Below are 27454 nucleotides of genomic sequence, written 5' to 3'. Positions count from 1 at the left end.
GGATGATTCTTATTTAAATATTTACTTAAATAAATAGCAGTATCAATAGTGGCTGGTTGCCGTTTTCTTCTTTTAAGAATCAACCTACATTAATTAAATACAGCCACGGTCTCACCATGTCAGTTTTAGACAAAATAGCAATGGTCGGTGTTGTTCACGAGTCAGTTTGATGATCAAGCAGAGTTACACATATGGACACCCGCTAATTTTTGTGATTTTCGCTTAAAGCATATGTTATCCATACACTCAATTATTGCACCTTCACCACTCCATGCAAATGTTGCACGACAGTGACATGATCACAGTTCATTATATTTGACAGTTATCGAGTACACTGACGTGAATATTTGTGGATTAATGCATTTAAACGATCTGCATCAAACCCCGAAGGTTTCCCTGAACTAACGTCAAAACGATCTCCCTTAAAACAAGAAAACCATTTTCTTGCAGTGCTCTGTCCAATGGCAAAGTCCCCCTAAACGGCGCAAATGTTTATGACTGCCTCCGTTGCTGTCACTCCTCTATTGAATTCAAACAGAAGAATATATCGGAAATGTTCCTATTTCTCCACTTGACACTCATTTTCTAGCGTCCACGGCTCCATCGACTATCTCCAAGTAACAAAATGACAATATGTAAACTCAAATAGCAAACAGTGAACTACCAATAAATAATTACAATCGATAAATAAGTCCATAGCAAGAGGAACACGCAAAACAAAAACGCTACGAACTTATGCACCAACCTAATATTTACCTGATGTGTAGATTTATACAGAAGTGAGACCTAGACGGTAGACAGTTCAGACGAAAATAGACGAATCAAATGGTTCAAATGGCTCTAAGCACTATGGGACTTAACATCTGAGGTCATCAGTCCCCTAGACTTAGAACTACTTAAACCTAACTAACGTATGGACATCACACACATCCGTGCCCGAGGCAGGATTCGAGCCTGCGACCGTAGCAGCAGCGCGAAGCGCCTAGAACCGCTCGGCCACAGCGGCCGGCAATAGAAGAATCTGGAATGTGCTGATACGTACGAATGCTGAAGATTTGATGGGTAGATCGGATAGCTAATGTACTGAATCGAATCAAGATGAAAAGAGATTTATGGCATAAATGGACTAATAGAAGGGATCGGTTGACAGAACAGATTCGGAAGTATCAAGGAATAGTTAATTTGGGAATAGACGGAAGTATGAAGTAAAAGTTACAGTGGCGAAGTCTTCCTACAGTGAACAGAGTCAAGTGAATGTAGATGAGGAGGTTTGAATAGGTCAGGATGGATAGCTGCATTAAACTATTCCTCGGTCTGGAGATCCCAACAGGACCACAAATAAAGTCGAGTTACCTGATAAGATTATTTACGCTTGTCATCACAAATTCTTCTCTCAATCAATTACAGTCTTTAATAATGGCACGGCTGATCCCGGCGGAGGTTCGAGTCCTCCGTCGGGCATGGGTGTGTGTGTTTGTCCTTAGGATAATTTAGGTTAAGTAGTGTGTAGGCTTAGGGACTGATGAACTTAGCAGTTAAGTCCCATTACATTTCACACACATTTGAACATTTTAATAATGGCATTATATTATTTAGAATACTCAGTACTGAAAGGTTGTGAACCGTAATTTCACAGTGACCGAAGATGAATTCGCTGACCAATTTCATTTTATCAGTGGTAGCTTTTCATGAATTACAATGTATTTTTAACATGTTTATCTTTCTAGTGTATCGCACTCCTTAAATACATTGAATGAAGAGTCATACCATAAACGTAATGGTCGGTGAGACGAAGAAACCGGTAGAGCAGGTTGGAAGCAACGCGGAAATGGCTGGCCGCCACCGCCAACACAATACTGACTCACACCGGCTTCCTGCAACATGAGCTGGAAGTTGTGAGACTTCGATCGGAAGTAACCACACACATTTCGGGTGATGATCAGGCAGGGAGGGTCTGTTCTATGAAGGGATTTCATGCGACTGTTTTGAGTGTATGCTAGTTTAGCTTTGGCAGATTTTTTCCCCTGCGTGTGTGTGTGTGTGTGTGTGTGTGTGTGTGTGTGTGTGGTCTTGTTAGAAGTGCTACCACTCTTCGTGGCTGGACTTCTTGTGGTGAGTGAAAGCCTTTCTGAGGTGTTGGCTTCTTAGCTTACGACGTTCATTTGGGCGCCTCGATTTTGGCCCGAGACACGACACGACTGCAGTGTTCAGTTGCTTGAAGTATGAAACAGGAATTTTGGTGCAATAATTACAAGTCTGTTGTTTTGAAACTGAGAAACAACATTTTTTTCAAAATAATTTCCATTGCTATTTATACATTTCTCTCACATTTCCGGCAGGCTGTGAATTCTACACCAAACAAACAGTTCTTCTTTCGAGGCGAACCAGTCAGCGAGCCATTTTCCTACATCTTCATGCGAATTGAAGCGTTGTACAGCGAGAGCATGTCCCAGTGATGCAAGTAGGTGATGATTAGACGGAGCCAAGTCTGCAGAATAAGCCGCATGCCCTAGTATTTCCCCCTGATCGCCTCGATCGTTTCACTGACCCGTTTTGCTGTGTGTGATGGGGCGTTACCATGGAGCTATGTGACTTTGTGTTGCCTTTTCAATATTCCGGTCGTTTTTCACGTAATGCTCGATTTAAATCGATCATTTGCTGTTGGTGGCGATCAGCGTGAACTGTTTCTCCAGTTTTTAGCAGCTCGCAATACATGACACCCTTCTGATCCCACCAAACACAGAGCACTGTCTTCTTTCCAAAGCGATTTTGTCTTGCAGGGGACGTAGATGGTTTTTCTGGATTCATCCATGATTTACGACGCCCGTTTCTCAAAACATATCCATTTTTCATCACCTGTCACTATTCTATGTAGAAACGACTTTCTTTTGCATCTGGCGAGCATCATTTCACAAGTGGTCTTTCGGTTTGCCTGCTGTCTTTCATCCAGTTGACGTGGAACCCCTGTTTTCACTTTCTGCACCTTTCTCATAGCTGTTAACAGAAGAGAAACGGCTTTCTGGGTCACATTCAGTTGTTCTGCGATTTACTTTTGAGTCTGAGCGTCATATTCATCCAATAAGGCCTGCAATTTGTTGTCTTCAAACTTTTTCGGTGGTTTCCAGCGCTTGACGTTTCTCACGTCAAAATCACCACTTTTAAATTTTTTGAGCCACTCTAAACACTGCGTTTTCCCAAAAGCGTGTTCGCCGAAAGATTCGACAAGCATTCTATGCGATTCTGTAGCAGTTTCCTGCAAATGATAACAGAAACCAATGCTGTCCGCAAATCGTAGTTCGTAGGCCCAAAACTCGACATGTTTACGGGTTTGAAACAGGTAACGATGTGTGGAACTTGGGTACTATGTGATGACATACGTCGTCAACCATCACAGGAAGCAGATGCCGCTCCAGATGCAATGTCATGGGACCTACACTGACAGTTAGCACCATCTATAGGGAACTTCCGGTTTCATACTTCTACCCCTGGTAGTTTTAGATGTCTCGCGTTGGTCGCAACATCTACATTTATATCAGTATTTAGCAAGCCACCTGACGATGTGTAAGGACCCCCCCTTACACATGGACTTCTAGTACCTCTAACTTTTCTCCCCTTGCCCGTAACGTTCGCGAATGGCGCGTGGGAAGAATGATTATCGGTAAGCCTCGGTATTAGCTCTAGTTTGTCGAATTTTCTCGTTGAGGTCATTTCGCGTATTTGGAAGAAAGTAATATGATGTCCGATTCTTCCCGAAATGTACTCTTCTCGGGATTCCACTAGAAAACCTCTCCGTGTAATGGTGCCGGTTCCGTCCACAGTGCCCCAAATGCGACTATTTAAATTATACAGGGGAATGTTTTATGCAACGTAACGTGGCTCTGAAGTTATGCTCAGTGTGCGTGGACAATTAATCTTCCTTCCTTGGAAGGCGGCCATCTCCTATCCGCGGGGCCTCCGGACTTGACCAGGTGGCAAGCGTCGCGGCGTTGTCGGTCGGGAGAAAGCAGGTCTTGGTTGGTTGCCGCTGCCGCAGCCGCAGGCGTCCTTACGTAAACCTGGCGACCTTGTCCCGAGATGATGGCCACGAAACCAGCTTCCCACTTCCCGTCGCGCTTTTTACCAAAAGTTCCTCCTCCGCTATGGCAAAAATTTGCCGACAACAGAAATTGGCTTGTCGATACACGCTCTCTGTGTGACATCAGATTGGGTATCCGAGCGTAGATGAATGAGTGAACTTATACGACGTACGACCTGATTAGAGGTTCTTCTAATTGAAATCACTTGGGTCACTTGCATGTCAGGTGTCTTCAGTTTGTATCTTGTACACAGAGTGTCCCCAAAATATTGAGACAGACTTCGAGGGAGACTAGAGGGTGTTTTGAGGAACAAATCAAAGATAGGAATCCCTGACCATAAATGTCATCCAGCGACGATATACACCGAAGTGACAAAAGTCATAGAATGCATCTTAATATCGTGTAGGACCTCGCTTTGCCCGGCGTACTGCAGCACTCAACAAGTCGTCGGAATGCCACAGAGAAATATTGAGACGTACTACCTCTGTAGCCGTCCATAATTGCGAAAGTGTTGGCGGTGCAGAATTTTGTGCAAGAACAGGCCTCTCGATTATGTCCCATAAATGTTGGATGGGAATCATGACGGGCGGTCTGGGTGGTCAAATCATTCGCTCAAATTGTCCAGAATGTCCTTCAAACCAATTGCGAACAATTGTGGACCAGTGACATGGCGCACAGCCATCCATAAAAATTCCATCGTTATTTGGGTACATGAAGTCCATGAACGGCTGGAAATGATCTCCAGGTAGCTGAACATAACCATTTCCAGTCAGTGATCGGTTCAGTTGGCCCAGAGTACAGAATACATTCCATGTAAACGTGGTCCACGCCATCATGAAGCCAACACCAGTTTGCACAGTGCCTTGTTGACAAGCTGGATCCATGGCTTTGTGGGGTCTGCATCACACTCGAACCCTACCATCAGCTCTTACCATCTGAAATTGGGACTCATCTGACCAGCCGACGGTTTTCCAGTCGTCTAGGGTCCAACCGATAAGGTCACGAGCCCAGAAGAGACGCTGCAGGCAATGTCATACTGCGAGCAAAGCGGCTGTCTGCTCTCATAGACCATTAACGCCAACTTTCGTTGCACTGTCCTAACAGATACGTTCGCCATACGTTCCACATTCATTTCTGAGGTTATTTCACACAGTGTTGATCGTCTGTTAGCGCTATAAACTCTACGAAATGGCTGCCGCTCGCAGTCGTTAAGTGAAGGACGTCAGCCACTGCTTTGTCCACGAGAGGTAATGGCTGAAATTTGGTATTCTCGGTACACACTTGATGCTGTGGGTCTCGCAATATTGAATTCCCCAACGATTTCCGAAATAGAATGCCCCATGCGTCTAGCTCCAACTACTGTTCTGCGTTGAAAGTCTGTTAATTCGCATAGTGCAGCTATAAACACGTCGGAAAGCTTTTCACACGAATCACATGAGTACGAATGACAGGTCCTCCAATGCACTGTTCTTTTATATCGTGTGTACGTGAAGCAGCCGTTGTTTGTATGTGTGCGTATCGCTATCCCAAGAATTTCTTCAGCTTAGTGTAGAGGGTCGAAGTTTAAGGCACCGGAGTCTGCCTCCCCTTCGGCAGCAAACGTGACTTTGTACGCTGCCCGACCATAGGCGGAACGCGTCACAAATTTGTTTGTTATTCAGTGATTGCGAATGATTGCCACGTTCGTCAGTGGAGAAGATCGAGATAGCTGCTGCGTAGACAGGCCTTGTCTCCTATAAATGTGATGCTCTGTTGCCTCGGTGCGTGATGGTTTAGGACACAAATATCCATCCGCAGTTTCATTTTCCCCTGGAATTTTTTAAAATCTCTAATGTTTTTCAGTTTACAGGAGAAATACAAACAGCAGATGCAAATCCATCACCCAACAAGGCAACAGAGCAACGCATTCGTAGGAGGTAAGGCCTGTCTACGCGGCAGCTAGCTCCATCTTTTCCACAGGCGACAGTGGCAATCAGTCGCGATCACTAAATAACAAACAACATTGCGAGACGTTCCACCTGCGGTCCGTCAGCGTACAACGTCATCTTTGATGCCGAAGTGGTGGCCTAGTGGCAGGCGCCGCCGTCTGTAATTTCGACGCCCTGCAAAGATATTGGATGACGTTTTCGGACACGGGTTCCTATCCTCGATTTGTTCCTCGAGGTGTCCTCTACGTCCTCTCGAAGTTTGTAGCAACATTTCTGGGACACACTGTTTATAACGTAGTGGTGCGTTTGTGTTGTTGGTGAGACAATGCGGACAGGTTTGGAATTTATTCCATGAAACTTCCGCAAAGACAGGAGATCAATAACTTTCCTATACAATCTCTGCTTTTCCTGCCGGCCACATGCCAGCGGTGAAAACGTCTTCCATCATCTGGGCTCAAACAGTGGACCCATTTGTCACAAGCGTGGTTCAAATGGCTCTGAGCACTAAGGGACTTAACATCTGAGGTCATCAGTCCCCTAGAACTTAAAACTACTTAAACCTAACTAACCTAAGGACATCACACACATCCATGCCCGAGGCAGGATTCGAACCTGCGACCGCAGCGGTCGCGCGGTTCCAGACTGACGCGCGTAGAACCGCTCGGCCACTCCCACATGCGTTAGCTACTTCGGCTACTGTGTCGGTTCGAGGAAACAATGTCATAACGGTCTTCCCTGTTGTGAATCAACGCAAGGTAGTGGGCGATTTCAAAAGGGACGCAATTTTAATTGCTCACAAGTTCGCGGACTCCGTTTGAACGACTTGATGAGAGATACTTGTATCCAAGTCAAATCTTAGTGATTTTATTCTGAGGTGGAAAAATCAGGGAAGCTTTGTTCTTGCTGATCGCTCTGGTATACTTAAGAAAGTAACTGACGAGGATTTATGAACTGTGCTGCACGCCGGCCGCGGTGGTCTAGAGGTTCTGGCGCTGCAGTCCGGAACCGCGGGACTGCTACGGTCGCAGGTTCGAATCCTGCCTCGGGCATGGGTGTGTGTGATGTCCTTAGGTTAGTTAGGTTTAAGTTGTTCTAAGTTCTAGGGGACTTATGACCTAAGATGTTGAGTCCCATAGTGCTCAGAGCCATTTGAACCATTTTTGAACTGTACTGCACGTTGCACGAACCTGTCATCAGGCATCGTTGTCAACTACTGGTGAGAACTTCTTTTGCAACTAACGTAGAGAGCTTACTGGTACAAGCATCCCTCGAGAGAGAATAGCGCTCGGTTTCATGATCCTGCTTCTGCCCAGAAGGCATCGATGACAAGAAGAAATGCACAATATAGATCAGAGTGTAGACTAAGCCACAATGGTTCACAAAGAAAGTCGACCAATGTTTCCTGAAGCCAAGAACAAATACTTGAACGTCCGTACTGTGGAACGCGAGAGCACTGGGGTCTGTGGACGGAAACATAAGTCGGCCGTGTCCTTCTCAAATGAAGTACTTTTTTATAAAGATATTGCTTCCAGATATAAACAATACGTGTTAACCGAATGTAATGAAAAATTATTGTGAATTAAAGCCACGCCGTTGAACGTATTTTAGATTAAATAGCCAGAAGAGCATCAGGAATTAAATGGGAAACTATTAAAAGTAGTCTAGGTTACGAAAAGGTTGCAGCGCCAAGATCTCATTATCAAGTTTCTGGAACTGTATACTGCACTACAACCTATCTTTTAGCAAACGTATGTGAGATAGCCTTGTGGTAAAAGGATTAGACGAAGAAAAGTAATTATAGAATTGAAAGGTTTGTTCAACAGTACTTCTTCTTTGCCAACCGGCAAGAAAATAAAGTTTTTTCAATATACACTACATAAAACAAAGTGAACTTTGATTTTAAGTTACATAATTTTCAGTATTCTATTGTAAGCAAATATTTTTGAAACAAAAATTTTTATTGCAGTCAAAATTTCACTGGGTATGTATTGTTAGCTAAAACCAGTTACGACTTAGTTATCTGCAGACATACCAAACAATATGCCTTGGCTGAGATAACCGCATCACTTCACGCTTCATGTCTTATTCTCACGGAGCTCGTACTCGTGCAGCCGTAGCTTCTTGAGAGTAAAGACATGCACTGTGAAGTGACGAGGTTATGTCAGTCAACACGTCCTGCTTGAGGTGCCTGATGACTAAGACAAAAGCTGTTGTAGCGGTACATACCGGATGGTTGTAATTGAAGTGCAGCTATTGGCGAAGGTCCAATGTGGGCTGTAATCATCGTATGGCTGCGAAACTTGCTAGATATACTAATGCGGAACTGGAAAAACATTAGTTCCATTTTTGGTCACCAGGTGCAAGTCTGATGCAGTGCACTGTATGTATTACGGAGTGACATCCACGCTGTCATTTTACAAGCTAGTGAACAGTTTGGCTATCGAGAAAAGAGTCTGTGCTCTGTTAACTGCTCTACGTGAACGGCAGTAATTACAGTGCTGCATTGAGACGGTATCGCCGGCTGAAAGATTTAAGGAGAGGCTAGATGTCATTAACTACACTCCTGGAAATGGAAAAAAGAACACATTGACACCGGTGTGTCAGACCCACCCTACTTGCTCCGGACACTGCGAGAGGGCTGTACAAGCAATGATCACACGCACGGCACAGCCGACACACCAGGAACCGCGGTGTTGGCCGTCGAATGGCGCTAGCTGCGCAGCATTTGTGCACCGCCGCCGTCAGTGTCAGCCAGTTTGCCGTGGCATACGGAGCTTCATCGCAGTCTTTAACACTGGTAGCATGCCGCGACAGCGTGGACGTGAACCGTATGTGCAGTTGACGGACTTTGAGCGAGGGCGTATAGTGGGCATGCGGGAGGCCGGGTGGACGTACCGCCGAATTGCTCAACACGTGGGGCGTGAGGTCTCCACAGTACATCGATGTTGTCGCCAGTGGTCGGCGGAAGGTGCACGTGCCCGTCGACCTGGGACCGGACCGCAGCGACGCACGGATGCACGCCAAGACCGTAGGATCCTACGCAGTGCCGTAGAGGACCGCACCACCACTTCCCAGCAAATTAGGGACACTGTTGCTCCTGGGGTATCGGCGAGGACCATTCGCAACCGTCTCCATGAAGCTGGGCTACGGTCCCGCACACCGTTAGGCCGTCTTCCGCTCACGCCCCAACATCGTGCAGCCCGCCTCCAGTGGTGTCGCGACAGGCGTGAATGGAGGGACGAATGGAGACGTGTCGTCTTCAGCGATGAGAGTCGCTTCTGCCTTGGTGCCAATGATGGTCGTATGCGTGTTTGGCGCCGTGCAGGTGAGCGCCACAATCAGGACTGCATACGACCGAGGCACACAGGGCCAACACCCGGCATCATGGTGTGGGGAGCGATCTCCTACACTGACCGTACACCACTGGTGATCGTCGAGGGGACACTGAATAGTGCACGGTACATCCAAACCGTCATCGAACCCATCGTTCTACCATTCCTAGACCGGCAAGGAAACTTGCTGTTCCAACAGGACAATGCACGTCCGCATGTATCCCGTGCCACCCAACGTGCTCTAGAAGGTGTAAGTCAACTACCCTGGCCAGCAAGATCTCCGGATCTGTCCCCCATTGAGCATGTTTGGGACTGGATGAAGCGTCGTCTCACGCGGTCTGCACGTCCAGCACGAACGCTGGTCCAACTGAGGCGCCAAGTGGAAATGGCATGGCAAGCCGTTCCACAGGACTACATCCAGCATCTCTACGATCGTCTCCATGGGAGAATAGCAGCCTGCATTTCTGCGAAAGGTGGATATACACTGTACTAGTGCCGACATTGTGCATGCTCTGTTGCCTGTGTCTATGTGCCTGTGGTTCTGTCAGTGTGATCATGTGATGTATCTGACCCCAGGAATGTGTCAATAAAGTTTCCCCTTCCTGGGACAATGAATTCACGGTGTTCTTATTTCAATTTCCAGGAGTGTAGTTTAAACGAGACGCTAGTGAACTTGGAAAATACGGGTGAGCCTGGTGTGGCACCTGGAAGAGGAAGAAGTCCTATCCCGGTGGAAGTTATTGGTGAGGTTACTATTGATGTAACTGCCATGCAGCACGTGCCTCGGGTAATGTTAGCGCTCGTACAGTGTCACGAGAATTGTCCACCCCATGATCAACCTACGGAGAGTCTGGTGGTGTGTGTTACACTGGTACCCATACACGGTGCAGCAACTGAAACCTCATGATCCGCAGCAAACGTTCTTAATTTTCTCTTCGCTTTATGGCACGGATTAAAGTTGATGATATGTAGCGGGGCAATAGTCTGTGGAGTGACGAGGCACACTTCACACAGGGTGCAGTGGATACATAGATCTGTCGAAGTTGGGGTACTGTTAAACAATATGTTGTGCACAAAGGGCAATTTCACTCGCCATATGTGACTGTACGGTGTGGATTCACAAGCCCCTTGATCCGTTCTTCTTTGAGGAGGGTAGATCCATAGGACCTGTCAGGTGCTGTATGACGTCTGTATGGTATCGAGACACCTCTGTACATCATGGAATTCCTGCTTTGGAAGAGCGCAGCTATGTGGAAAACACTGCTTTCACACAAGGTGGTCAATAACGAAATCAACAGTATGCCTTTCTCACTTGTTTGACCTTGTCTGCCCCACGTACCGTTCCTACTCCATTACATGTGAAAAGATTTCTGTACGTCTTTATTGCATTCACAACGGCAGATTTGCACCTGTTGGCCACAATTGGAACTAATTTTTCTCTAGTTTAAATCGGTTCCACATAAACGCATTAATGATATCTACCCAGTTTCGCTGTCTTACGGTAACTGCAGCCCACACTCGGCCTCTGAGAGTAACTGCACTTTATAACCACCCGGTATCTAGTGCGAGTGAGATTACAATAAACCCTGTTGCAGTTAAATGTCGCTCGCTATCACTCTTGCCAATTACTGCGAGCATAAGTAAAAAGTTCGACTCAGACCTGTTTTTAGGACCTGCTAGTAAAATAACTTAATTTTTGAGAATATTTTGAGCATATCTCTAATAACATTTAATTGTCATGTTCAAGAAGTGCTTCAAAGTTCATGACTTGCTGACCTAGTCAGAGTCGTTTTGCCCATGGCTGTGTGTAGTTAGAAGTATTCCTCTATGAACAAAATACAGAACAAAATACAGTACTATACATATATATATATATATATATATATATATATATATATATATATATATATATATATTTCAACTTCTGTGCTGGATGTACGAATACAGTCATAAATATTAAAAATACTCAGTACTCAATAAAAAAAAAGTGTCGCATAAAAAAATTTATTTTACATCTCGGCAGTAGCTACCCTAGACCAGATGAGCCAAAATTTAAGTTTTGGATGGCCCTCCCAAATAAGTAAATATCGTAAGACTACCGCCAGATTCAAGTCTCTCGAGGCGACCACAGTTTGCTGCAACCACGTCAATGACTTTGTGATTGACAGCACGGGGAAGCGTTGACCCATTTCAGATCCCTCAATTCATTTTCCTTCTCGAAAATATCTCTAGCAGCGACTGAAACCTGGTCAGCGCCACCTTTGCATGACTGTTCGGCTGAATGGCCCATTTTACTCCAGCCTCTCTCTTGGGCAAATCTCTTAATCTCGCAATGGCACCTACACCCAATGACCTCAGATACACAGGGTGGGGTGATTCAGCCGCCCCTACCTACGTGTTTTATGCAATCCATAATGCCTTGAAATACCTTGCACAAGATTGTCATATTCTCGCTCACTATGTACAAACTATTAGTCCTACAGAAAAAAATGAATGAGGCCTTTTTGTAGGAAATGTAACTTAGGTATTGTGTACTGGGATACGTTTTCGAGTTATTCAAGAAAAACGTACAAAAAGGAAATTGGCACGCCTTTTCCTTGAATAACTCGAAAACTGTGGCCTCTGGCGAAAACGTATCACAGCATAAAATTTAACTACATTAAATTTCCTACAAAGAGGTCCTGCTCATTTTTTATGTAGGACTAATAGTTTGCGCGCATCGAGAGAAATAATATGAAAATCTCTCACGCGGTCGTAAAGGTGTTGTGGGTTGCATAAAATCCTTAGGTAGTGGCAACCTAATCACCCTGTATACACGCGGTGGGGCAGCTAAGACAGGCCGCTCCAAATGTATCAAGAATGAATAGACCTATCGAGGTGCGTTTTTCCCCAAATTATAGCGGACAACACGGCGAATTTCCTGACTTCTCAAGTGAATTTTATCGTTTATAGTCGCCGAATTAGAACGCAGGCTTGTTTTTTCCTAATGGAACTACGTATTTTTTCTGTGGGATTTCAAATTTTTTTTTCTAATGAAACTATATATTTTTTCTGTGGGATTTGAAAGCAACTTCTAACAGAACTTCAACAGCCTAATGTGTATGGGACTTGCTCAAATAGTATCAAGATAACAGAGCCGCAAACAGTAGTCCCACCGTCAGAAGAAGAAGTTCCACAAAAATATGTTCTGTCGTACCAAATGTAAGCAAGTACGTAACTTAGACACAGTTCCCGTATTTATTATCACGGCTGTCATCCGTTTATCTTGAGCAGCGCTACACGCTATAAAGTAGTTCTGGAGAAACAATACTGCATGTTGAATTTCATCTGAAGTTAAGGAGAGCACAGGCCCGTGCAATGAGACATTTCAAGCCTTCAACAGCTGTCGATGTTTCCTAACAGACCTCTTGTTTTAGTTTTCGCCACAGATAAAAGTATAGTAGTGTCAAGTATAGTGAGAGTGCAGACCATTTTGCATTCCCTGAACGACCGTTCCAGTGCTCTCCTAACGTTCTCTTAACAGAGTCTGTCATTACAGGTACAGAACGGGACGGACATCCGTCATGTTGGTACCACATTGATAGTCTTACGTCCAGTGGGATGACTTCCATCAACGGCGGCAGCTTAAGAACTCGAAGTATTTGAGTTTATTTACGAGTAGATTCCCATTAATAAAACAGGGACCAGTGATATGGGTCTTTAAAAACACGCACCAGATGTTGGCAGACCAAGAGCGTTGTTTTGATCCATTTCTTTGAGTTGGCGTGAATTTTGAACTGGCATATTGTGAACATTGACCTGCCTGTGGTTTTTAAACGAAGCTCCTGCCTTTAAAAAAAATTTGCATAGAAATGCCGCACAACTTTACACTTTTCTTCGAGAACATTTGGAGGATTGCCAAATTTGGAAGTCATTGTCTTGGAACTAAAAATGAAGCGAAATGTGAAGAGGATGCAGTGCGATGGAATGTAGTGTTCGCTGAACATTCGTTTGGTTGATCCTCTGGTACTTCAGCAGTGCCTCTTGGTGGCATTTGCATTGAGCGTTATGCTGCTAAAATGCTAGTTTCAGTTCTTTCATCAGTTGCGCTTCTTTTTCCTTGGCGTATTTTATACTCCACACTTCTAGTTTCTAGAAATTTTTTTGTAATATTTCGAAAGACAGATCGTGATTTCTTCGGCGCACAACCGCACCGCTGCTCTAGTAATTTGACGACGTTTGCCGTAAACGATATTCACTTTTTCAACTGCCGTATACATTGTGAATGTCCTAATAGCTTTACGAGTGAGTTATCTGATTGCTACATCCGCAGAACATATTATGTTCAAAGGTAAACACAAGAACCGTATCTGAGTTACGAGCTTGCTTACATTCGGGGTAATAGGGCAGAGGTTTGTGGTACCTCATCTCCTGACGGTGGGATAACAGTTTGCGGCGCTGTTATTTTGATACTTATTGATCCAGTCCCATAAATGTTAAGTCGTTGAAGCCCTCTTAGAAGCTGTCTGAAATATCATAGAAAATTACATAGTTTCATTAAAAAAAGGTCGTTGTCGTAATTCAGAGACTATAAACGATAAAAATTACTTGTTAACGTCAGGAAATTCGCCATACTGTCCGCTATAACTTGATGAAAACCGCTCTCGATATACTTATTCGTTGTGGATGTATTTTGGGTGGCTTGTCTTAGCTGCCTCGCTCTGTATATTTTGCGCTCTACGGCTCCTTGTTTCTGACATGGAAGTTATTTTCTCATGTCTCAACTCTGCCCTTTCTATCTGTTACTGTGATCGTATTTTCCTTTTCCCGTCTATTCTGCGGGAAACCACCTCCTTTCTTATTGTTTCAGTCCACTTAATGTTCAATATCCTTCTGCAACACCACATGTAAAATGCTACAATTGTTTTCTTTTTTCGTTTCCTCCGTAGTTGTCCATTTACTACCATATGCCTCGTCCATCATACGTTATTTTCCTACCACGATATCGGAATTCCTACTTTTCGACTACTACGTGGTTCCCTGTTTCATTGCTAAGTTTGTCTCTAGTCTGATTTCTGCTGCTCCTCAACACTTTCGTCTTTCTGCGAGTCTCAATTCACATTTTCTTCTTACTTTTTTTTCATTAAAGGAATTGTGTAATTTTTTCTTACTCTGACAGAAAACAGCTTGGACATCTGTGAATCTTTTCATTGATAGGATTTCACCCAGAATTTTAATGCCACTTCTGAACGTTTCCTTGGTTTCCCCCTTTCCTTGATACAATTTGAGCCTATATTAATTCGTATTCTTCTTTGTTCATCTTCCATTCGTATTGTTCCCACTCGTAATTCTGCACGAGTATAGTAAACGCACTTATTTTTCTGATTTCAAACATCATACACCGCTTTACAATTACGAATGCTTTTTGTGGGTCGATAAATCACGTCTTGATTTTTCTTAAGTTTTACTTCTCTTATGAAGCGTAACGTTAGATCGACCTCTCTGGTCCCTACACCTTTCCTAAAGCCAAAGAGTTAGTCATCATTTTAACAAACAAGTAAGTAATTACTGTGGACTGACCCCATGTTAGTGTCCCCCATGCCACGTCACACGCGGCCCCCTGCATCGACCGCTTCGTGCATAATGCACGTCGGAGGATCGGCAGGGCACGGGTCTGAGTTTAAGAGGTCAGCCGGGGCAAGTTCTCAAGGCTGCGGCCTACTGCCGTCACACAACACGAGACACGAACGAGTCTCCCTGACAGGCCAGTCCGTGCGGAGAATGGCAACTCAGATGCGCGGCTCCTTCACGACTAGGACCTCCTTCTCAGCGAATCCACCGCTGCGTCCGCTAGAACCCCGACACTTGTTTGGGAGAGTGGGTGCTACGTTTGAGTAATTTGCTTATCTGTATGTAGAGAACAAACTATACACTTTATTGACATTGATTATTTATTTTGGGGGGGGGGGGGAGGAGGGCGGGAGGGGGGGGGGGGTGTTCCACAGCCTCAATTTTTTGAGAGTGGAAATAGACCAGGTAAAAAAAAAGGAATATAGCCTACCTAGACCTTGCGGTTTACATGGGCCTACGAGAAATACGGGCGCTGCAACGAACTTGTGACGTCACACTAGTCGGCTTGTTCATCACACCTCGCGAACGCTCGGCTCCTTGCGTGTGATTGAAAAGGTACCCACTAAAACTCTTAACTTCGTCGTGGGCTATCGCGAGTTTGCATGCGTTTAAACGCACAATTCAGAATTATTAAATTCGTTTGAAATAGTTACTCTCTACCTGCCGCAGACGGCTGCCGGCACTCGGAAGACCTGCAGCGTCACGAGCTGTGAAGTAACCGCCACGGTCTGTCTTTCTCGTGGGGCTCAGCTAAGCTATAGTGACGTCACAACGTGTAGCGGAGATATACATCGGCGACCGTTGTGGTGTTAGTGAGACTTTGTTAAATACTTAGGACTCACATTATATTATGACAAACTTGCTAGTCGCGTATTCGTTACACCGTCAACAATATACAGATTCTACTATCGACTGTACATGCTCTTCCAAAAGCTTTATCAGACAACAAGAAACTCTTTCAAAAGCTTTATCAGACAACTGACCCTAAATGACGAAAAGTGTGAAGTCATCCATATGAGTGCTAAAAGAAATCCGTTAAACTTCGGTTACACGATAAATCAGCCAAATCTAAAGGCTGTAAATTCAACTAAATACCTAGGAATTACAATTACGAACAACTTAAATTGGAAAGAGCAAGTAGAAAATGTTGTAGGGAAGGCTAACGAAAGACTGCGTTTTATTGGCAGGACACTTAGAAAATGTAAGAGATCTACTAAAGAGGCTGCCTACACTACGCTTGCCCCTCCTCATTTAGAATGCTGCTGCGCGGTGTGGGATCCTTACCAGGTAGGATTGACGGAGTACATCGAAAAAGTTCAAAGAACTGCAGCATATTTTGCTATCGTGAGATAGGGGAGAAAGTGTCACCCAAATTATACAGATTTTGGGGTGGACATCATTAAAACAAAGGCGCTTTTCTTTGCAGCGGAATCTTGTCACGAAATTTCAATCAGCAACATTCTCCTCCGAATCCGAAAATATTTTGTTGACACCGACCTACATAGAAAACAATGGAAATCGGAGCTCGCAGGGAAAGGAGTAGGTCTTCGTTTTTCCCGCGTGCTGTACGAGATTGGAATAATAGAGTATTGTGAAGGTGGTTCGATGAAGCCTCTACCAGGCACTTAAATGTGATTTGCAGAGTATCCATGCAGATGTAGATGTAGATGTAGAATACGAAACTACCGATTTTGTACTCCAGCAAACTGCCGGATACAACATGCAAATTGGAAGTGTGGTCAATGGCAGCTGATTCACGCTTTAAACGACTGCGGTCGCTGCGGTACCAAGTCTCCATTGTCGAAATATTGCAAGCCAGAAGACGCTCAGTACATGCAGGGTGTAATAAGGAACGCTTTTGTTTTGTGACAGAAGTGTCACATGTGCACCATTTTCCCTCTGTGGGTGCTTGAAGGGTTTCACGCTGGACTTACCTTAGTCCAGCGTTCACAGTTGTCTTTACTGGTTCGTATTCTGATTTGCGACACAGTTATATGTCACTGCCAGGAAGAAGTTTTCATTACTGTTAACGGTGTCGAGATCTCTTTATAAAGAATTACATTATTATTGTTGATGTTTTGTTCTGTTTACATGAAAGTTTCTACTGATATTTACAGGTTCCTGATGGCTGATTACACTCTAACCGAGTTAGCTGACTGTATCTCATTTATGTGGAGGCACGATGCACCAGTCAAGCAGTCCTACATCTTCTTAGGCGTGGCAATATGTTGTGTTTTTGGTGTTTCCGTATTTTTACCCACCACAATAGTTACTTAATGTCTTTCTCTGCATGCAGCTACCTCACGCCTGATGTCTGGAGGAGCAATGCCAGCGAAATGGTAGAGTTTGTCCCGCGGAGTGGGTATGTGAGATCCATTAATTAGTCTACACGATTCATTAAGTGAAATATCCACTTGAAGTAAAGGTTTACTGTGCATAGTACCACTTCATATTATGAAAACTATTATTTTTACTTTTTGTAATATGAAAGCGACTAATACCAGAAAATTTTATGCCAATTGACTCTGCCCGCAGAAGCCTACCCAGCTATAGATTTAACTGGTTTTGCTGTTGCATCCAAGAACTTTCCGTAATTTTGGGGAATATGCAGTTTTTTGTCGATACTTTTTGTTTTATATTCAGACACTGCTGCTTGCAAGTCAGTGTGCAGTCAACAGTAACCGCAAGATATTTAGGCTGGAAACTGTGTTCCAGCTACGATCAAGAGTGAGCTTAAGCTATTTGGGCTGGAAACTGCGTTCCAGCTGCACTCCTCTCCGTATCACTCAAAGTTTGCTAGGATCCATCTGTTCTTGAGACGGAACGCACACACTTGCATTTTGCTGTGATGTTTCTGATTTAGTTCCACCTGTTCAAAGATTGTACTCTGAAAATAGAGGGCGAAATTAACAGCACAGGTGAAACTTCGTGTGTAATTAGGCGGGGGTTGATAGTTGGCACAAATATTAAATAATAGAGCAGCCTAAACACAGCTCTTTGTTAACCCGTTCTTTTGAACTCTCCATCGATTGCGCTGACCTTGAAATTCTAATTTGAAGCAGGTATTGAATTATTGGTGTACGATGTAATATTTAGTTATTCCATACATTTTGTGCAGGAGCACTTGATGGTTGTGTCGTAAGCTGCTGTTAGAACAATCAATTCTACCTCTGTGACCTTCCTGATCCCAAAGCCTTCTACATTATCGTGGGCAAGTTTTCATACCCGTGCTATACAGCTCTGAACCGGTCTAAATTCAGCTTGATGTGTGATTAAGTGGGTTCCACTGCATCTAAGGGCCTATTATGGGTCATTCGTTCGAAGACATTGTAGACATGACATAGAAGCGAGAGTGGTCTGTAACTCCCTGGGCAACAGTAAAATCAGCTTCTTATCCTTTCAGTATAAAAGCATGCTTTTGAATGCAACAGATGATACCTACCTTGACAGATGAATAGTCAGATGAGGGATAGACCCATGGCTTGCAATTTCCCACGGTTTCAATTGTTCCTGTTGTGATCCATGGGGCCATGTGAAACAGCTGGTTTGTGCATCAGACATTCTTAATGCAGAAGTGATTGATCAAAATGGCATTGAAGCCAGCGAAACCATTCGACGCCCTACAGTGGTGCCGTGAACTGTGCAACGCTGGATGACACGACTAACGTTTTGCTGTGTGAAAGCGGGAGGAGGACACTTTAAACTTTTTTCATGACTATCTGAACTGAGGATTTTGGAAAAAGTTCTTTCAGTAATAGCTCAGAAACCACGGGATTATGTATTTATCTTGTTTTGCTGTCCCATAACTAGTGAAAGTAATTCTGATACACCCCAGTAGCTTGCGGGACAGCGATGTGAGCCATATAGCAATTAAGTCCATTCACAGCGTTAACGAGTTGATACACCGACCAGCCACGTTTTCTCTGCGCTAGTCCAGGAAAATCACCGGCTGGTTTCCAGTCACTTCTACAGAAACACTGTTAAAACAGGAATAAACACAGAAAAAATGCTCCACGATTCACGGAAAAGTCGTATACAACACTCTGTCGGAGCAACCGACGTTTTGTGGTGTCAGGAATGGCATCCAGCAACACAACCAAAGCAGGGAGACTACCAAATTAAGACTGGGCGAATTTAAATAAGTTTCCGTTAATAGAATTCCTTGATTTCTGAGAAAAGAGAGAGAGAGAGAGAGAGAGAGAGAGAGAGAGAGAGAGAGAGAGCGGCTAAGCAGGGATATTTCAATTGCTGCTAACTTGCATTAATTATTCTTCTTGTATTTGAGAGAATTATAATTAGAACAGATATTAATACCTGACCGTTTTTCATAATTTCTGAAAGTAAAACTTTCTCGTCAGAGAAAGAAAACATACTAGCAAGCTAAAGCACATGGCAAAAATTGTATTTATTTGCGCCCACCAAAGAGGTGTGCGCAGCCTTAATTCTGTTTCCATTGTGACTGATTTTTCCTACCATTGTGTGAAAATAATGCTGAGGGGAAGCTGAAAAGTCGAGCTGCCTTCTAAAAGTACAGCTGCAAAGGAATTAAGGTCTTTAGTGTTTCTTTTTTTTTTTTTGTTTTTCTTGGCAGAAGAGACGTATCAGGAGCTAGTGTGGTACGCAACGTTCCACGACACCTGGCTCGTGCCACAGCGCGAATGTGAGAACAAGTCTTGATCTAGAGAGGCCACGTGTTTGACCTCGGGCAGTTGCCACACGTGAGCAGGTATTCTCACCGGAAAACCCACCGCAGGTCAGCGCGCTAATCAAGTACGAAATGTCACGGAAACACGTGCGACTCTTGTTACCAGATGACATGAGTTCTTGGCTCTTAGGAGAGCTAAAACGATGTTTCATTTCACCATATGTACCCAATCGATTAATAGGATAAATTTCATAATGCATTACGATAGGAAGGAAGGAGGAAGGCAGGAATATTAGTACTAACGTAGGAACAAGGGCAACGGAGTGATATATCTGGAGAGGTCGAATAATCCGTGGTTCCTGAAGAGGGGCAACAGGCCTTTCAGTAGTTGCAGTAGCAGCAGTCTGGTTGATTGACTGATCTGGCGTTGTAACATTAGGCAACACGGCCTTGGGGTGCTGGCGCTGCGAGCGGCTGAAGGCAGGGGGAAACTACAGCCGTTACTTCTGCCGAGGACATGCAGCTGTCTCTACTGCTTGGTCAAATGATGATAGCATCCTCTTGAGTAATATATTCCGGACATAAAAATAGTCCGCCATACGTATCTCCGGGCGGGAACTACACAAAAGGATGTCGTCATCAGAAAAACAAATCTGGCAGTCTGTGGATCGAAGTGTGGAATGATTGATTCCTTAATCGGGTAGGTAATTTAGAAGATTTAAAAAGGGAAATGGATAAGATGAAGTTAAATATAGTAGGTGGTCAGGTGAACATGGTTATAAATACAAAATCAAACAGGGGTAATACAGAGTTGGTCTAACAATGAACAAGAAAATAGGAATACTTGTAAGCCACTATGAACAGCATAATGAACGCATTAAGATAGCCAAGACAGACACGCAACTAACTACCACCACAGTAGTACAACTTTGTACTGCCAAATAACTCTGCAGATGATGAACTGAATAAACAATGTATGATGAGACAAAAAAGCATTCAGAGAAGACAGACGAAAATTTAACTGTAAAGGTTTAATAGAATTCGACAGTAGAAAACGGAAGAGAAGGAAAAATTGTCCAAAATGGTTCACATGGCTGTGAGCACTATGGGACTTAACATCTTAGGTCATCAGTCCCCTAGAACTTAGAACTATTTAAACCTAACTAACCTAAGGACATCACACACATCCATGCCCGAGGCAGGATTCGAACCTGCGACCGTAGCAGTCCCGCGGTTCCGGACTGCAGCGCCTAGAACCGCACGACCACTGCGGCCGGCGGAAATATAGTAAGATTAGTGACTGAGGGAAAGGAATGAAAGAGGAAGCAGCCTGGTAGAATTTTGCACAGAGCATAGTTCAATCATCGCTAACCCTTGCTTTAATAATAATGAAGAAAGGTTTGTATACGTGGAAGAGACCACGGGTCAACTAACTCCGCAGATGATGAACTGATTAAACAATGTATGATGAGATAAAAAATAATCCGGATAAGAGAGACGAAAATTTAATTTTGATGGTTTAATGGAATTCGATCATAGGAAAAGGAAGAGAAGGAAAAATAGCAGGAGGACAATGAGTAGGAGAAAGGAATGAAAGAGAAAGCAGCCTGGTAGAATTCTGCACAGAGCATAGTTTAATCATCGCTAACCGTTGGTTTACGAATCATGAAAAACTGTTTTTATGCATGGAGGACACTATTGGGACACTGGAAAATTTCAGGTTGAATAAAAATGGTGAGACAGATATTTAGAAACTTGATTTTAAACTGTATCACATTTCCAGTGGCAGATACGGACTCTGGCTTTAATTAATTGGTTGTGAACTGCAGATTAAAACTGAAGAAACTGTAAAAAAAATAATAGGAAATTAAGGAGATGGTACCCAGATAAAGTGAAGGAATCAGAGGCTGAAAGTTCCAGAGGGAGTTTTGAGAGATGAAATAGTAAAGGCAACAGAAGATCACATAGGTAACAACACAAGATCTTGTAGAAACCACTGGATACCGCAGGAGATGTTGAATTTAATCGTCGTAAGGAGAAAATATAGAAATGCAGCAAATGAAGCAAGCGAAAAGGAAGACAAGACACGAAACAAACGAAAAGGAATACAGACGATGAGTCTGACAAAATGTGTGGAATGGCAAAGAGGGAGTGGCTAAAGGACAAATGCAAGGCTGTAGAATAATGCACAACTAGTGAAATGATAGATGCTGCCAACGGGAAAACTGAAGAGACCTTTTGAGAAAGAGAAGCAACTGTACGAATGTCAAGAGCTAAGCAAAGAAGAGAAAGCGGACAGGTGCAACGAGTACGCAGAGGATCTACATAAAGGACATAAACTTAAGGACAACGTTACTGCCAAAGAAGCAGGTGAGAATGACTAGAGACATCATACCGCGAGAAGAATGGGAGTGGAAACAAGTCTCTTGGAGTAGAAAACAAATGGTTCAAACGGCTCTAAGGACTATGGGACTTAACATCTAAGGTCATCAGTCTCTTAGACTTAGAACTACTTAAAACTAACTATGGACATCACACACATCCATGCCCGAGGCAGGATTCGAACCTGCGACCGTAGCAGCAGCGCGGTTCCGGACTGACGCGCCTAGAACCGCTCGGCCACAGCGGCCGGCAGTAGAAAACATTCCATTAGAATTACTGAGATCCTCGGGAGAGCCAGCCATGACAACATGATTCCACCTGCTGTATATAGGACAGGCGAAATAATCGCAGACTTTAGGAATAATGTAATAATTCCGGTGCCAAAGAAAGCAGATACTGATAGGTGTGCATAATACCGAACCATCACTTTAATAAATCATTGTTGCAAAATATTAAAACGAAAAATGTGCAGAAAAAGTGATAGATACTAACCTCAATGAAGATCACTTTTCGTTTTCAAAAATCTCCGTGAACAATTGTAGGTCCCCAAAACTGCATAAAAGTGACGTTAATTCGGGCAGCCATGTCAACCTGAGGTCCGAATTCTCAGTACATGAGATTACAGCTACTTGTAGCCTGTAAAATTCCTAAGACGTCAACATCGTATTTGATTTACATCTACATCTACATGATTATTGCGCAATTCAAAATTAAGTGCCTGGAAGAGGGTTTGTCGAACCATCTTTAAGCTTCATCGAACCACACTCGAACAGCGCGGGAAAACGAACACCGCGCTAGCCCTGACTTCTCTTATTTTATTATGATGATCATATTTCCGTATGTGGGTGGGCGCCAACAAAATATTTTCATACTCTGAGGAAAAAGTAGGTGATTGAAATTTCATGAGAAAATCCTGCCGATGCGAAAACCGCCTTTGTTTCAGTAATTACCACCCCAATTCGTATAACATATCTGTGGCACTCTCGCCTCTATTTCTCAATACTACAAAACAAGCTGCCCTCCTTTGAACTTTTTCGATGTCCATCGTCAATCCCACCTCATGTGGATCCCACACCGCATAGCAGTACACCACAAGAGGGCGGACACTTGTAATTTGACAAGTCTCTTGAGTAGACCAGTTACATTTTATAGGTGTTCTTCCAATAAATCGTAGCCTTTGCTTTCCCTACAACATTATCTATGTAATCGTTCCAATTTAAGTTATTCGTAATTGTAATCCGTAAGTGTTTATCTGAGTCTGAAGCCTTTAGATTCGTGTGATTTATCGTGTAACCGAAACTTAGCGGATTTCTTTTAGTAGTCATGTGGATGACTTCGTGCTTTTCATTACCATTTTTTGCACCATACAGGTATCTTGTCTAAATCATTTTGCAATTAATTTTGATCATCTGATAACTTTACATGACGGTAAATGACAGCATCATCTGCAAACAATATAAGAGGACTGCTCAGGTGTTTCCTAAATCGTTTATGTAGATGAGGAACAACACAGGGCTTGTAAATTTCCTAGAGGGACAGCAAATATTATTTCTGTTTTGCTCGATGACTCTCCTTCAGGTGTTATGAAATGAGGGCTTTGTAACAGGAAATCCCGAATCCTGTCACATAACTGATACTCCGTAGGCATGCAGTTTAATTAGAAGTCGCTCGTGAGGAAAGGCGTCAAAAGCGCTCTGGAAATCTAGTGATATGGAGTCAATTTGACGTCCCCTGTTGATGGCATTCATTACTTCGTGAGAATAAAGAACTAGCAGTGTTTCACAAGATCGATATTTTCTGAATCCGTGTTGGCTATTTGTGAATAAATTGTTTTCTTCGAGCTGATTCATAATGTTCGAGAACCGTATATGTTCTAAAATCCTACAGCAAATGGATGTGGGTTTATAACTCATAAAATTATTCCTATTTCTTCTCTTGGATATTGGTGTGACTTGTGCAACTTTCTAGTCTTTGGGTGGGATCATTCTACGAGCGAGAGGTTCTATATGACTGCTTAAGTACAGAGCTACTATATCTGCCTGCACTGAAAGGCACCTGACTGCTATACGATCTGGACCGGTAGCCTTGCCTTTATTGTTTTAAGCTGCTTCGCTACATAGAGGATATCTACTTCCACGTTACTAAAGTTCGCAACTGTTCTTGATTCGAATTCTAGAGTATTTTCTTCGTCTTTTTTTGGCAAGGAGTAACGGAAAACCGCGTTTAGTAACTTTACTTTAGTTTCGCTGTCACCAATAACATTACCATTGTTATCGCGCATTAAGGTATTGATTGCGTCTTGCCACTGGTGTACTTTACATACACCAGAATCTCTAAGGGTTTTCTGTCACATTTCAAGAGAGTTTCGTTGTGGAAACTATTAAAAGCAATTCGCATTGAAGTTCGAGCTTCGAGCTTCTGTAAAAGTTCATCAGTCTTGGGGATTCTGCGTTCTTTTAAACTTGGCGCGCTTTATTCGTTGCTTCTGCAGTAGTGTTCTGACCTTTTTTGTATACCTAGGGGATCAGTACCATCTCTTATTAATTAAACTGCCGTCGATACTACGTCTTTGAATTTTAAACCACATCTGGTCGACGTTTACATGTCCAGATTGAAAGCAGTGGAGATTGTCTCTTAGGAAGGTGTCAAGCGTTTTTTACCCCCTTTTTTAAATAGACGTTCAGTCTAGCTGCCGCAATCCATTAAACTGGCCAGTAACCTAGAAAGAAAGTGGCTGTGAAGAAATCATTTCAGCGTCTGAGCAACAGTCCTCTCTGACAGTCGGCTGTAGGCCTTGGCAGCAGAGGCTACTGAAGCTTTCTAGCACGGCGAGATTACACAAGTCAGACTGGTCGGACACTCATCAGCCGGGAATTTTACGTCTCTCTTCGCGCAAGGCAGGAATTTCTTAAAATACAATAAGCTCGTAATGCGTAGCAGGCTGCGGGTTGATATTTGTGCAGTGCGTTTTCCTGGCTTCAAATGCAGTTCCATACGTTATTTTATAATTTCGATTCTTGTTCTATGTCTGCCTTCGCTGAGTTACTGGTGTTCTGTAACCGAGGATGAAAAAAAAGGGGCGGTGTGTGTGTGTGTGTGTGTGTGTGTGTGTGTGTGTGTGAGGGGGGGGGGACACGCAAATAGGTGGTGGCGTAAAGTTCCAGATCTACAAATTTTGTACCAGAGTCCCGGAATGTTGCAGTTTAAACCTCTCTCCAGGGTGCCATGGTATGAGACCATTCGAGGTGACGCCGAGGTAAGCTTCGTAACTTCGTATTCGGGAGGACGGCGGTTGAAACTCGCCTCCAGCCATCCGCATTTAGGTGAGCCGCGATTCCCCTAAATCGCTTAAGGCGAACACTAGGATAGTTCGTTTGAAAAGGCACGGTCGATTCTCTTTCCCATTCTTCTCCAGTCCCAGATTGTGCTCCGTATCTAATGATCTGTCGACGACGGGTCGTTAAACCCTAAGCTTTCGTCTTCTGTCTTTTCGTAGAATGAGGGCATGTAACACTGTATGGCGATGCGTCAATCCGATGTAGGCATTTAAGCTTTTGGTAATATTCCAGTGTGGAGTAGGCTACATGCTGTCACCTTGTTTCATCCTCTCTTGTCTGTAATTATCAACAACACAAACTCAGCACAGCCACGTAAACGAGACATTTAGGGGGCTGAAATTTAAGACATCCAATTTTTGTCCATCATTATACCTATAAGTTCTGTCGACGATTACTAGTACTGTGCGGCCTGGCTCTATAGGTTCCACAGTTTCTATTACGGGTTTCTACGGCTTGTAGGGGTAACTAAATTTTGACTTGGAACCCACGTCTGGAAATGAGGTGTCTGAATATGAAATAAGTTTGAAGATAGGATCTCTCGGGGTCTCCCGCTTCAAGGTGGGGCACATAATGGTATAGCTGCACACAGCATGTATCGAGAACGTTTTACTGATCGCGTCACATACTATTTTTTTCGACTGCGCGAAACTATTACGTTCGCAGCTAAGATAGTTGACTACGGAGATCCATGCACGCGAATCAGGGTTTTTGGACCGTGTTTATGAAAGCATGTGTCGCAGATGCACATTGTGCAAAGAACAATAGAGTCAACACTTGGAGCAGTTCTTGTAGAGCAAGAAGGTCAGATCTCATTGTGTGTGTGTGTGTGTGTGTGTGTGTGTGTGTACAGTGAGGCGAGAGATTCGAAAGTTATCCGATTTCCAAATTACTTTACATCCAAACGCTACATTTTCGGACAGGGATCCCGTATCGAAGTTCCCTCTACGACCCCTAGAGGCCAGTAATAGGAATTGTGAAACATCCTATATAGCACAACAACCAGAATGTTTCTTCGTTAGTACGGGTACTTTTACTGTTATTACTAAGTTTCTACTTTTTATTTTTTTTAATTGTCTGATTGCTAATTGGAAGTATGCGACTTTTGTAATGTTTGTACAATATTTTTTACGTCAACGATCGCTTAGAAATACAAAAAATATTCACACTTACGTTTTGACAAAGTTGCCATCTTCAGATGTGATAAATCTTCAAAAAGCTTTATACAGATAAACAAATATAATTATGCCTTTTGAACATCATGAAGTCATTTAACATTTCAATGAATGTGCATCATATTGCCAAATGATAAAAGACTTAATGTGAATATTTTGTATATCTATGTAATGGTTGACTTAATAGTAACACAAAAGGTTCTACTTAAGAGTTCTTCGTGTGATACTTTGCCTAACCTCTGAGAGTTTCGTGCTCAGTCACCCAATTTCGACTCTAAACAGTTTTTTCAGGCCACATCAGGTCATTTAATACTTTCGAGATTTTGAGGGAATTCACCCCTATTGTTGATAAGTGATTGCTGAGTTGTGGCAGAGCACATGAAACATGCGACGTGAGTAACATGGCCACGAAAAAGCCTACCGATCTGAAAGTGTTACTATTTTATCTCCAGAATAACGGTTTTTATCAAGACTATTTCAGTAATATAACACTTATGTATTGTAGGTCTGGCAAGTACTACGACAGAGTTTTTAAACTGTGGATTGTTTCTTCAATCTTGCAGCGCACTGAAAGGCGCACGGGCCGGAATTTTACGCCCTTGTTACGGAATTAGCGTCGCTGAAATGGGAGGTACTTGACGAGGTGTATGTTGCTTTTAGGAGTATGTGAGACAAGTGTGGAAGAGCCGCTGTCTACATAATCCAAGTTCGTGCCACGAGTGGGTGTCATGATGTCAGACGCCAGCATTAGTTTCCAGCTACCTTGGTTCACGGACTCTGAGAGAAGGTTTTCTTTGAGTGTACGACCACTAATTGGCAACTTCGCTAATTAAAGTCAAGGCCCGTCTTCCAGCAACACAGCAAACACAGACAAACTTCTATAGAATACACTGTATGCAGAAAACTGTGAGACTTTGTGTCGCATTCTTCCCATTATGGACGTAGTCACTAATTGTTTGTATTTGTAGGGA

At 43.4% G+C, this 27454-nt stretch overlaps 1 protein-coding gene across 2 annotated transcripts in view; it reads right to left on the bottom strand.

Annotated features, from left to right (window-relative positions):
- The window catches only part of LOC126175383 (ABC transporter G family member 23), a 501239-nt gene that overhangs the window by 179942 nt on the left and 293843 nt on the right, over positions 1-27454 (bottom strand). The window lies entirely within an intron of this gene.

This window comes from Schistocerca cancellata, chromosome 3 (assembly GCF_023864275.1).
Source record: "Schistocerca cancellata isolate TAMUIC-IGC-003103 chromosome 3, iqSchCanc2.1, whole genome shotgun sequence".
In the NCBI taxonomy this organism is placed as follows: Eukaryota; Metazoa; Arthropoda; class Insecta; order Orthoptera; family Acrididae; genus Schistocerca; species Schistocerca cancellata.
The sequence above is the reverse complement of the archived record's forward strand: the minus strand, read 5'-3'. Positions and strand labels throughout refer to the sequence as shown.